The 14,102-nt window shown below is 37.3% G+C and overlaps 1 protein-coding gene across 10 annotated transcripts in view; it reads left to right on the forward strand.

The window, feature by feature from the left end:
• CCDC148 (coiled-coil domain containing 148) overlaps positions 1-14,102 on the forward strand; it is a 408,125-nt gene that overhangs the window by 200,340 nt on the left and 193,683 nt on the right. The window lies entirely within an intron of this gene.

A 14,102-nucleotide genomic window follows, 5' to 3' on the forward strand; every position in this document is an offset into this window, starting at 1 on the left:
CCTCATATGCAGCTCTTAGAAAGATTCATAAGGTTCTAGTGGAGTCTTGCTTAAATATATTTGAGCTTCAGAGACATGGAGGAGAACCCACTTTATTGACCTTCACAAGCACAAGTACATGTGATTAGAAGAGATGCTGTAGATAAAGAAAAGATAGGGTTTGTGATTGTTGTTAAATCGTGTACTAAGTAGGGACATGGCAAAACCAGAGGTACTGGGGTACCATTTTGGTTGACTGCAGTACAGCAAATGACTATCAAAAGATGTCCTTATTGGGAAAATACATTATACTGGGGTCAGTACAATTCATAGAATACCAAAAGGCCCTTTAAAGAATTTACTTCTTGATTTATTATGTGTTAGATTGTTTGGTTTTTCATATTGATACAAATTCATCATCTACTTTTGAACGAACATTTGTTTCCAAATCTTCAAAATATTAATCAAAACACTTATTTTTTTTAATTTTTTTTTTTGGCTGTGCCATGCAGCTTGTGGGATCTTAGTTCCCCAACCAGGGGTTGAACCCATGCCCTCTGCAGTGGAAGCGTGGAGTCCTAACCACTGGACCACCTGGGAATTCCCCAAAACACTTATTAACAGCTTTAAAATGATTTCTGACAACCTGTGGAAAGTAAAACATATTCAGAGGAGATTTTTAAAAAATATATGGGATATTTGTTTAGATATTTTGTTTTTCCACACCACAAAAGTGATAGAATTTACAGTAAAAAATATTTTTCTTTAAGATTTTATGACTTCTGTGGAAATGATTCACAAAAGGCAATTTATGATCAACTCCATAACATAATGAAAGGAACTTCCATTAACCTGTACACCTGTATTGGCTTGATCTGCATGATATGTAAAATGTTTTCTTTTGGAGTTGCTTAAAGTGCTAAGAATGACTAATTCACAGTCCTTGATGAGTAAATTTTTGCTTTTGTGAACACAATTGATTTTATATGGTCAACCAGGTTTATGAAGCTCTTGTCTAGAAGTTTTTCCTTTAAAATTAAACATGAGGGGGAAAAAAAGGCACTATGGTTTTTTAGCTAGAAGTCAGATTTCTGCACTTTATACTTCAGTTGCCATTATTCTTGCTTGTTTTGTGCTCTTATATCAGCAAATTGGTGTAGAGTCAGCATGTGTAAAAAACAACACGTAGAGAAGTTATATGATTTTTGACAAAGTAAGCTGCAAAGAAGACATAATTTACAGTCTAACTTTTAAGGAAGTTGGGTGGTTTCATCAAGTCCCCATCAAGAGAGAAACTCATAAATATCAATCATGTTTCAAATAACATAGGTGAACTATACACATCTCTGTGGGAAAACTTAACAATTATTAACTATTATGAAACTACATATGCTTAGAGATTTGTCCTCTACCTGGGCACCTTTCATAGCCCTTCCTCTCTATGAATTAGTATAATCATGAAAAGTACCGTATTTTTAAGCATTTGTTTGCATGTAGTGTCATTTTAAGTGCCATATAAAGAGATTTAGATACAGTTCCGCTTTCTGGGAACTTACAAAGGCAGTGAAAGAATACACAAATTAGTAACTCAAGTATTGAGAATTGAAGTAAGTGCATTTCATTATTAAATTAAATTTGAGTTGGGGAATTGGCATGGTTATACAGGAATGGATAGACAAACTGCTTGCTGTTTTCTCCTCAGTCTCTTAGATTTCTGGAAATGAGAGAAAGGTGTTTTGAAAGATGAGAGAGAGACCTTTGTTAGCTTGCAGATAAGCTGTTGACATTTGGCTTGAAATTTGGCCTGACACCAAAACAACAACAACAAAACAAACAGTGATGGACGGAATAATTAAGCTCTAAGCCAAATTCATGGTCAATCTCTTGAAAGTGTATGGGCCCGAGGCATATATTTTATTTTATTTATTTTCTTTTAAAAATTATTTCTTACATTTAGAAAAAAGTTTAAAATACAGAGATTGATGTAATAAATACATTAGTACTCATCACCTAGCATTGAAACTGTTGACATTTTCATTCTGTTTCAGGTTTATTTTATTTTATAGATAAAGTTGAAGTCTTCTTTTGAGGACTTAACTCAGTACCATTTGCCTTCTTACCACACCAAAGGCAATCTCCATCATGAATTTTATTGTTATCTTTCAGGCTATCTATTGCTTTTAACATATTTTAATATGTATTTCATTTCTCTTACTTCTCTCATGAATATTACCACACTATTATTCTGCAGCATGTACTTCTCCATTTACCCTTACATTTTGAGATATAGCCATGTTAATACACAGAGAGCTAGTTTATTCTTTTAATGGCTATATAGTGTTCCACTGTAGAACTAGGATACCATTTATCCCTTCTTTTAGTGGATAACATTTAAGTTTCTTAAATTCTGTTCTTGAAAGTGTGCTGCAGCAGCCACTTCGTACATATTGACCAGGGCATGTATGCACAGCTTTCTCTAGGGTGTCCCTGGGGTGGGAATCACTATGTTGCAGGATGTGTATGTTTTCAACTTTATATAAGACTTTTTTTTTTTACTTTATAAGACATTAAAACTATTCTTTTTGACTTTGGCCAATATGCTAAATGGGAACAGTATCTCAATGTTTTAAATTGGATTCTCCTGGTCACTTGTGAGATTGGAAATCTCATGTTTATTGGGCAGTTTTCTTCCTCTCTGAATTGCTTATTCATGCTTCTTGTCCACTGTCTGTTTTTTCTTTATTTAATCTATAGATGTTCTTTATAAATTCTGAATATTATTTCTTTTTATCAGTTACATGAGTTGCAAATATTTTCCTTCATTGGTCATTTGCCTTTAAATTTGCCTCAGTGTCTGTAGTTCCACGGAAATTTCAAATGATCAAATAATCGAAGTTTTTAAACTTTTTCTTTGTGAATTGTGCTTTCCTTTATGAACTATGACCTGGTAGTGAGAACATCTCTGCAGAGAGCTTTTATGTTTGCCTCTGCTAAGGGCCCTATGCATTTTACTGGCCCAGGACCAGTTTGTATATTAACTTTGAGACTTGGGACCCATGCTGTGAGCTGGGAGCGGGTGCTGACTTAGCACTCATGCACAGCACTGGGGTTCTGCACTTGGCCCTTTTCTTCCTCTGGTCCCAAGCAGAAAGTTGGCTCCTTTGTCACTCTCCTGGGGAGTGGTCACGGTGTAGCTAGTTTCCCTTGTGTGTATGGACAAATCCTATATGATTTCTTTCTCTTCGTAGGTAGCTTGGTTCCTGCACCCATGTGCACAGGTCCCACAACTAACACTGAAGGCCTGGCCACCAGGTCCTCAGATGTATCTCAGGTCCAGTTCTCCCCAGGAGTCACTTGGCTTTGGCTCCTTCTCACTGCTTTGACTTTGAGTTCCATCTTTATTTTCAGCACTGGGACACTGGGTGTGTGTGTGTAGTTGTGGTATAGTTTGTCCAAAATTTCTGTGTTTAAAGTGGGAAAAAAGATTTCTATGTCAACTCAGGCATACTGACCAAAGTTCTGACTACCTTTATATATACTAAACGCAAATCTAGATTCCCTTTGTTTTAACTATTTTACGTGTTGGAGACAAATTTTAGTTCTTCAGTGCTTAATAGAAGCTTGGCAGAAAACCCCCTACAGACAGCCTCCCCCTGACTTGCGACTGGCTGCTTTATTACCTGGTGTTCTGTCTCTCCCCATCTACTGTTTCACTTGCCTGTCTCTTCTCGTAAGAGAGCAGCAATAGAGGTAGAGAAACTATGCCATGCGTAGAACCCCACATTAGGATTTCTGAACAAGAGATCAGCTTTATCCTAATTCTTCTTCCCAGTAATTTGTCTTTTAGGAAATAATATTTTCTTTTTGTGGGAATAACATAATTTGTATCCAGTGGCAAAGTTTATCCTAGTAGTTGCCCAGCTCCTTGCAAATGTACATTTATTAGATCACTTTTTTCTTTTGTGCTTTAAAACTCCAATTGAACATAATATTCAGTTTTCATAGTTTTATCTCAAGACTCAAGGAAAGTTTTGATTCATAAGCTGTTAGGTGACAATGGTAATATTTCAGAAGCATCTCTCCACTTTTGCAATTGTCATGGTAAAATCAAGAGATGATGCCTTTCCATAAACTATCCCTAGGAGCTATTGTAAGAAACAAGACTACCATGCTAGATGAACCTCAAAATGCCTGATATGTAATATTGGTCCCAGAACCACCCTTTTACTAGGTGTGGCTCTTTGGATGGCTTGAATAACAAAAAAATTGCTCTGCATCACAGCATTTTAGGAGGTTTTGTTGCTGCATGATGCTTGGCATTCTATGGGATCCAAGGTGAGGATATTTTCAGCCTTGCTCCCAAAATGGAGATTTTAAGCAAGGCTCACAGAAAAAGGAGACATATCCCTTCCTTGATTTATCGTGTCACAGTTCCCTCCCAATTTTCACCAACTCTGAATCCAGCATTGAAACCACTCATATTGCACAACTGAGGGGTGGGGAACATAGTCAGAAAAGTCAGAATAACTCCACCAGCCATGTGACCTTCAGCCTTATCTCAGAGATGTTTCTGGGGAGCCTCAAGTGACATTGCACCAGTAAATACCAATAGACCCAGTCTTCAGTAGAACCTTGGCACTTAGGTGCTTCCCCTTGTCCTCAGGTGACCTGGCAAACACTCAGAATTATATTCATCTGACAGATAACCAGGGAAGAGAGGAAAGAATCTAAAACAAAAGAGGGGAGGCTATCTTAATCAGAATGCAGGCGAAAGGGGTGGAACAGTACTACTTCTCAGAAGGTTCAAGAAACTCTGTGCTTAGGAGGGAATCCAGAGTACATTCAGATCAAAGCCATTCTCTCTATGTGGGGATTTATGGGTTCTTATGAGAGTAATTCATCATGATATTATGAAATCTCTTCTCCAGTGTTTATCAATCTAATAATATACTGATCTAAAGAGCCAAGAGTAGAAAAAAAGGTGGACACAGAGAATGGTAAAAAAAAAATTCCCAGGTTTTAAACTCTGCTTCTTCAACATTGTTGGGACTTAAAGGGGCCAATGAATAGCCCCGTGACAGACAGCCTTCTAAGATGGGCCCCGAGACTTTCTGCCGTCCCGGGATACATACCTGTATAATTGCCAGGACTGTAAATACCTAATTAGGTTATATGGCACAGACAACGTTGAGAAAGGGAGATTATTTGGGTGGACTTGACCTAGTCACATGAGCCCTTTAAAAGCAGAGAGGTGTCTCTGGCTGGTCACAGGATGGGTAACCAGAGATTTAAAGTATAAAAGGGACTTGACCCACCATTGTTGGCTTGGAGATGGAGGAGATCACATGGCAAGAAATGTGGGTGGCCCCTAGGAGATAAGAGTGGCCCTAGCTGACAGCCAGAAAGGAAATAGGACCCTGTAACCTATAGTCCTATAATTGTAACAAACTGAATTTTGACCAAAAAAAAAAAAAAAAAAAAGGAAAGGAATGAGCTTGGAAGCAAATTTTTCTCTGAAGCTTCCAGATGAGAAATCAGTTTTGGCAACACCTTGATTTTAGGCTTGTGATGTCATGAGCAGAGAGCCTAGCCATGCCTTTCTGAAATTCTGACTTATAGGATTCTGAGCTAATAAGTGAGTATTGCTTTAAATTGCTAAATTTGTGTTAGTTTGTTACACAGCAATTTAAAAAATCAATACAGATTTTGGTATCTGGACATGAAGTGCTACTATAACAAATACATAAAAATGTGGAAGTCTTTTTGGAGTTGGGAAGTGGAGACAAGTTGGAAGAATTTTGAGGAGCATGATAGAAAAAAGACTAGAATGCCTTGAACATACCGTTAGTAGAAATATGGATAAGATGTGGCTGATAAGGGTTCAGAAGGAAGCAATGAACATATTATTGGAAACAGGAGAAAGGAGGATCACTGTTATGCAGTGGCATAAAGCCTAGGGAATTCTGTCCTGCAGTTAGATGGAAGACCTTCCTAAATAATGAACTTCATATGTAATGAACTAAGAAGATTTCCAAGGTGTTGAAGATGCCACCTGGTTTTGTTTTTTGGGTTTTTTTTGTTTTTGTTTTTGTTTTTTTTGCTACTTATAGTAAAAAGGAGAGAGATAAATTGAGGGAAGAACTGTTAAACTAAAAGGAACCAGGACTTGATGCTTTGGGAAACTCTCCATCTATCCTAATGGCAAAAGACTCTAGAGTTAAGAGTTTATTTCCAACAGCATGGCATAGGGAAAAGACTGAAAGTGTGAATGTACAACCCTTTGTTATAGCCTCGGAAAGATCAAAGGGTCAGTGTATCCATTCATATAAGCAACACTTCCAAGAGATAAGGGGTGTTTCTCATAGATATTCTCAAACTAGAGAGCCTCAGAGAAGTTTAAGGGCAATTTCTCACAGCCACATCAGCAGGAGGCCAAGAGAGAGAAAGGTTCATCTCAAAAAGACCTGTGTTTATTGGCTTTTTTCTAACAAGGTGAATCCCATAAAATCCACAAAAGCCCATTTGGTTCTTGGGGAACCAAATGCTCTGGGGAGCAGAGGGAGGGAGAAAGACTGATTGGTCTAACTGGATCCCACTTAGACTAAAATGACTTAAGATATACTGTCAGTTTATGTAATGTACCACTGGGGACCAACTGAATTGTGAACACAAACAAAAAACACTGTGGCAGCACTCAGTCATGCAGTGACATTCAGATGATCTCAAATTGGTTTACAACACTTTTTTACATTTTTATAAAATGGAGAATATGGAATATAAAAACTCTCATAGACTCTTTCGACCTTAAAAACATGTCTTTGAACCTCTCTGAACGCCAGTTTGACCTCTGCTATAAAATCCGCCCACCCAGATCTCTCACTGCAAGCATCTCTGCATAGGGACCACCTGCAGCTAGAGCTGGAGTAGCCCCATCTGGCTGAGGACCAATCTGTTGAACTACTTCCCACCTTCGGTTTTGTGGTTCTCTCAATTACTAACTCCTAGAAATGTGATCTTGCAGTCAAAGTTTGAGCGGGTGTTTTTCTTTTAATTTTTGGTACTTTTATTTGAAAATCTGATGAAATACCCAAAATGTTGGCACCATAAAACCTAGTAGGTAAATTAACTATCAGGATATTACAATGGTCAAAAAGAAAAGATAGTTAAGGTGTATTTTATGTAGAAATGACTCCAAAATAAACTGGGGGTTCAGACTTTATCTTCTGAATATTTAACCAGTCCTCTGAATGATATTGTATGAGTAAAGAAATGAATGCGGTATGGGAGAAAAGAAAATAAATCAAGGATCATATAATTTAAAAATATTCATAATGTTCCTTATTTTGTCATTAAAATTTAGAAATGAACATTAACATAGCTTATTAACTGATTATGACCTTCTAATATGAGTCTAAATGTAGGGTCAGCTCTCAGTATATGAGTCAATAGGTGACAGAAAAGTAGGATGGTAATCCAAGAGGCTCACTTTTCTGGTTTCCATGTCTTTTAAAAGTGAAGATTTCCATTAGAACTTCTTTTTTAAAAGTGGAAATTATGGAATCTTCCTACTCTTTGTCAGGACACAATTTTAAGAAAAAGTCAGATGGAGGGGAAAAGATACCCTAGATGATCAAGAGACAGATGTATTTGTTTTTCTGTAAAAGATTTCCCAGTAGGCAGTTTTAAAAGTCTTAAAAATTAACTCCAGGTGTCAATTTTTGGCTGCATTTTCTGTCTAGGTCTTGATTATTCACAGTGATATGATTTAATTAACAGACACCTATACAGTGCTTGCTATGTGCAAGGCACAGTTCTATGTTCATTTAATCTTCTTAGTAACCCTAAGGGGTGGGTACTAATATGATCTTCATTTTATAAATGAGGAAACAGAGACACATAGAGGGAATATAATTTCCCCAAAGTCACATAGCCATTAAGCAGTGCAATTAGGATTTGAACCCAGGAGGTCTAACTCCATCGTTCATGATTTTAAACACTGTGCTGTGCTGCCCATCACGGTGATTGCTGTTTGCTATTAATTTTGTGATTAATCAATTTTGAGAAAACTTGGTTTCAAACTGTTTGCTTTAGGGTAATTTTCATGGCTTTGATCCTGTCCTAGTGTACTCAGAACTGTTAAATTGATAGGTAATTGATAATTTAAAATCTCCTTAGTAGTCTGCTTACTAGGAGTATTTCTTTCATGTTTTACAGGTACATGCAGTCTGTCTTATTAATATTCTCTCAGGATTTCTCTCCTTGGGTTAATGAACCACTATAGCCAAACACTTTACAAGAAGCCAGACCATTATGGTTTGATCACAGTTGAAGTGTCAAGTATAAGACATGTGTTATGAGCAGGTTAAAAAAAAAAAACAGCTTCATTGCCTCCTTGGTGTTGCTCTTTTGTTAAGTTGACTGAAGAAAATATTAACGATTTTAATTGTGATTTTTTTTTTTTTACCTCTCAATATCTTATTTCACAAGAAGAAAATTTCCACAGGCTTCCAACATTGCATCTACCAACCTATCAGAATCTGTACCCACTCCCTACCTTCCCTCCTTCCACAATGCATTAAGTATCTGTACTCCTGTCTATGGCCAGCCCCTTCACTTATGCACAGAATCCTATTCCCTCTCTCCTACGCAAGGTCATCCAAATCTCTCTCCCACCACCACTTCCCCCTTTTATTCTAGATCTTTCCTATTAACCTATAAATATACCATTCTCCCTTGTATTTAGAAACACACTCTCCCTTGACCTCATGCCTCCTCTGTTAAGAAAATCTCACCATCCTGTAGCCTCTACACACTGTCCTCGCTTCATCCCACCCATTGTCGCTTGAGCCATTTTGTCCCTCGACTCCAGCAAAGCTGTGCTTGTCAAGGTCATCAGTGATCTCCATGTTGCTAATTCCAGGGGTCTGTTCTCAGTCCTCACTTTACTTGAACTATTAAGATGGAAGTGATCACTGCCTCCTCTTTGGAAAACTTGATATTTAGCTTCTAGGAAGCCATCCTCTGTTCTTTTATCTCACTGGGTTCTCTTTCTCCATAAACTTGGATGGATCCTCCTCATCGTTCTAAGTCTTGGAGTTCCCTGGGGCCTCGGTGCTCTAAGTATGTGTACTTTCTAGGTGATCTCAACCAATCCAATGTATTTCATATGCCATTTGTATGCTGACTCAAATTACCAATTAATATCTCTGGTCTAGATTTCTCTCTTGAACTGCAAACTCACACATCCCACTGCCTCAAATCTAATTTGACCCAAATGTGATCTCGTTTTTCTCTCCAAACCCACTCTTTCCCCCATATTCCTTTTCTCAATAAATGGAATCCTATTCTCCCAGTGCTCAGGCCAAAAGCCTTGATATTTTGACTCTTGTTTTCCCCCCTCACACCCTATACTCACACCCTTACCTATTGTCATGAATAGAAGGCTCTGCCTTCCAAATCAGAACTATTATAAACCTCTTACTCTTCTAATTCATTTCTCTGCCTCCTCCCTTTCTCTTCCCTCCCTCCCCCTCCGTCGATTTCCCACGCAACAGGCAGAGTGATGCTTTTAAAAGGTATGTCAGATTATGTCATTCCCCGCATTACGCTCAATATCTATTGGATCTCATATCCTTCGACTTCCCCCATCACTCCTCCTGCTCCAGCCATCACAGCCTATTTCTTCCTCCTCGAACACCCTAGCACATGTCCCCTTAGCCTTTTGCACTGGCTGTTCCTTCTGCCTGGAAGAGTCCTACCCCAGATGTCTGTATAACTCACTCTCTCACTCCATTCAGGGTCACGCTCAAATGTCATCAGAGAGAATGTCTATCCTTGACTACCAAACTTAAAATAGCATCCTCCTTCCTTGTCACTCTGTCCATTTACCCTACTTTATTTTTTTCTTGGCATTTATCGTTCCTCTGACATATCTTTATTTATTTATTGACTGTCTTCTCTTTCTCTTCTAGAATGTAAGCCCTGTAAAAAGGGGGGATTTGTCCATTTTCTTCATTGTTTTATCTCCCGTGCCTGATACAAGGCACTCAATAAATATTGTTTGAGTGAGTGAATTTAATGATTGAGCAGAATACAACTGTACTTTGATGTTGAGATATAGAGGAAAATATGCCAAACTAGGAGGCCCTAACAAGGTGGATGACCTTGGGCAAGATATGTAGGCTCTGCAGGATTTTCCCTCCCCAATTGTAAAATGAGGTGTTTGAATTAAATGATTGCTAAAATCACCTCAGCTCTAAGAAGTCATGATTGAATGACTCTGAGGTTTGATTACTTTTCACTTTTCACTCTCCCTGACACTTCAGGCTTTGAAATACAACATCCTCAGTATATATACTCCCTTTTTAATGAATAGTGAAAAGAGAGAAATTAAACAAGATTACAGACAAATTCATTTTAGCAATATCAACATATGACACGATCATTATGTAATACTTCAATGCCCAGACTGAAAATAGACCTTACTCCTAAAGAAGACATAACAGTTATTTTTAAATCCACCTGGAATTTCAATTAAGAGGGAGATAACTAATGTGTTTACACCAGAATACTTTCTTGGCTCATCACGCTCTGAGGACATAAGACTACATCACGGCAGAAAATAGCTATTGCCGATTCGAGTAGGTAGCTCTGCTATGGAAAAAATGCTCACAATAGTGACCAAAGTGAAATCACCTAAAAGATTCATGTTATTTACTTACACATATAGACATCACCTACTTCCAAATAATTTATCATAAAGGCACTAACGTTATTGTGCTAGATATCTACCCGTTGGGGCGTATCTACTCTCCATCCTGCTCTGTGTCCCAGGGAGTTGTCCTGTAGAAGGCTCCATTGCCCTCTGGCTTCTGATTGTGTTCAGTCAAAGTGGAGCACTAGAGATGAGGATGAGGGAGGAGAGTGAGGTTGGGAGAGCTGCTCCCCCAGCTCCTGGCCCTGCAGAGTTGTATTGACCAGCTGTGTCCTCCACCAAAGGTCTCAGCCCCTGTCAGGTGGCCTTCCCCACACAGCCTTCTCTGGCTCTCGGTAAAGCAGCATGGCTACTACATGATCCCTTGTGATTGCCCTGCATTCTAACCTTCTTTGTCATTGTCCCCTTATTACATTCTTCTGGATTTAACCTAATTTTGAGTGTGCCATCTGTTTCCTATTAGGAATCATTAAAATAGAAAATTAGTAAGAGAATAAGAGACAAAAAACTAAGAGGATGGGAATATAGTTATGTCAGCAAACCAAGACTAAAAAGGGATGCTGTAATTGAACATGGTTAAAGTTAAAAGGAAGCATTTAGCTCTTATTTGCTAATAATAGACAACATCTAGCACATCAGGAGCTGGCAGGGGGAGGGAGGCAAACCACCCAGAAGAAAGCATTTTCAATAGAAGTTTTACTGAGTGTAAATCAAGCCTTATATGATATTGTGTTAACCTTTATAAGGCCTATGGCATAAAATTAAATCATAGCTCAGTGAAACTTTTCTACAGAAAGTGAAAGTAATGCATGCAAGGTGATAAAAAGTGAAAATGTTATATACAAGGATATACAGTATTTTTGTCATTTAATTTGATATGGGAATAGAGTTTAAAAACTTCCAGAATGAATAACAGTCATGTCCCTTGGATATTCCTTCTAAATTTTGATTTTTTTTGGCCAGACTTTTAAAACATCCTTTTGTAATTATAAAGTCTTTTATGTCCATTGTAAATAGTTTGGAAAATACAGTCAAGCACATAAAATACAATAAATATCACCTGAAATCCTAAACCACTAGCAAAAGGTTAATAATAATGTTCATATATTTTTTTCTATCTACACAAAGATTTTAATTTAACTAGATGATACTGCATATATTATTTTTAACCTGATTTTTTTCATCTATCAATATATCTTGCATATTTTCCTCTGTATTCCTACCACATAATTTTTGGTGTTTGCATAGTGTTTCATTATGTGAATAATTGCATTTAACCAATTTCTTATTTGGTGGTGTTACAATATTTCCAATTTTTTTACCCTTTTAAGGCTGTAATGAACATACCTGTATATAAATCTTTGCATAGGTGCCTGCATATTAATTCTTAAACTTTATTTCTTAATTCTGAAGGCTTTTGCTAGTTAACTTCCCTATTCTTCAGAAAGAGTATGACAATTTATCCTCTTACTCTAGGTAGATGTGCTTGTTTATCAGATTAGAGATTGGTGGCAAAAAGGTTCAAGTTTAGGACAATGAAAATAAGTAGCTGAAATACAAATAGTCTGAATTGTGGACTGAAAGGAGATCCGTTAAATTCAAATAACCAGGCAGGATGGTGGAAAAACTGACTTTCTGTTTTTAAAAACCAAAGAACTAGCTTTGATTTCTTACCCGTGTAGAGAGTTTTCCCATCTTTGCATAAAGAATGCCCTGCAAAATAATTATTTTGGAGCCAAATTTTTTGCTCAGAAGCTTAAGCACATCCTGGATTGAAGCCCACAGAGATCTCTATACCACAAAGTATAGAAAAGATAACATTGGCTGAAAGGTTCTGAGGATGGAAGTGACCAAGTGTCCACCTTCAGCCCAAAAAACCTTGAATCTGGCTTCCATGGACAATTTGACTTAGAGAAGTACCACGCCCTTGTGCTCCTTTGGGATTAAATGTACCTCTACACCCCACATGACTAAATGAATTGGTTCACTGATGTCTGTGGTCTGTCATTATTTTCTGTCTGGATACTTTATTAATAGTTTTGGATTTATATGAATTGATATAAGAAAAGTACTGTGTGCAGTGTTGCCTTTCCATATTCTTTTCCACTGGAGTAGTTTATCTTGTACCTCTCATCTGCAAGGTGCAATATACTGGGTACAAATAAATATTACAGTATAAGGCATGTTCCTTACCTTTCGGAAGTTCACACAAGTGTGTGAAAATTTACTTGGCAAAATACAAATGATTGTCAAATAGATTGCATAGAAATAAGAGTCAGACTTCGGTTGGTGGTGACTTTATGTGATACAGGCTCATCTACATGAAACACGTGGGAAAAATTTAAAGTAAAAGAATGACTCTTTTTAATGAAGAGGCCCTGCTGTGTTTTCATGTGGAGCAACAACACTTTTTCTGTGGGTGCATATTCCGGGCCAAAGTAGAAAAGGTGTGAGATGTGGGGAATTAGCTAAGTAAATGAGAATCTAGAGAATGGAATAAAAATCACTCTGCCTCAGTGGTTTATGAGGAAGGCAACTGGATATTCTGTACTTCATATTTCATGTATTTTGTATATCTGGTTAAGAATTATGACATCCTGCTGAATTAGAGCCTTTGGAGCCTTTGGAATAATGACCTAGGAGCAAGGTACAGAAGATTGCTTGAAATCAGAGACCAAACTGTCTTCCTACTCTAATGCTTTAGTCCTAACTTTCTGGTTTCTATGTGTAAACAATAAATTCTTCTTCCATGCAATTATAATTTTTGGACTGAAGGAATGAAAATAATTGAATGGTTATGTAATATTAGTCCAAGTTTTTAAAAATTAAACTCTGATATACTCTTAATACCATAAATGTCATGTTTACTAATGGAGTTTTTAACTGGAGACAAATTGTTTGGAAGATTACAAAAGTAAGGTGGGATATAAAAATGATCTTAAACCCTCTGAAAAGATAGCACAGCATTACTTTGGCTCATAAATCTATATAGAGAATAGTTTCTTCAGTTTGTTTACACTTTTATTGGCTTAACTCTACCAAAATGAACAAAATATGGGACTATGAAAGAGGACTATCCAGTACAAATCAGAGATAACAAGCGGAGATGGGGGATAATGAGGGCCTATTTTGGTTTTCAGAAAAGTAAGCTTTTTCTAGAAACCTTATCTGCAAGTCTAGAGGAGACAAGCTTTAAATTCACCTCTTACCCCGTGTGCTAACTTTCTGGTTCCTCTATCGTTAGAAAGTTATAAGGATCACTCAAAAAATCTAAACAGTAGTGTGTTTAAAATCTGTGTCTCAACAAATGTTCCAAAAGGCTAGTTAAATACTCTTAACCTTAACTTTAGTTTGAACCTTGCAAAGCCAATGTTTCATGACACACACTTCCTGCTCTTATTAATTGATG

The sequence above is a fragment of the Monodon monoceros genome, unplaced genomic scaffold, assembly GCF_005190385.1.
Source record: "Monodon monoceros isolate NGI ecotype Baffin Bay Population unplaced genomic scaffold, NGI_Narwhal_1 Super_Scaffold_16, whole genome shotgun sequence".
NCBI lineage: Eukaryota > Metazoa > Chordata > Mammalia > Artiodactyla > Monodontidae > Monodon > Monodon monoceros.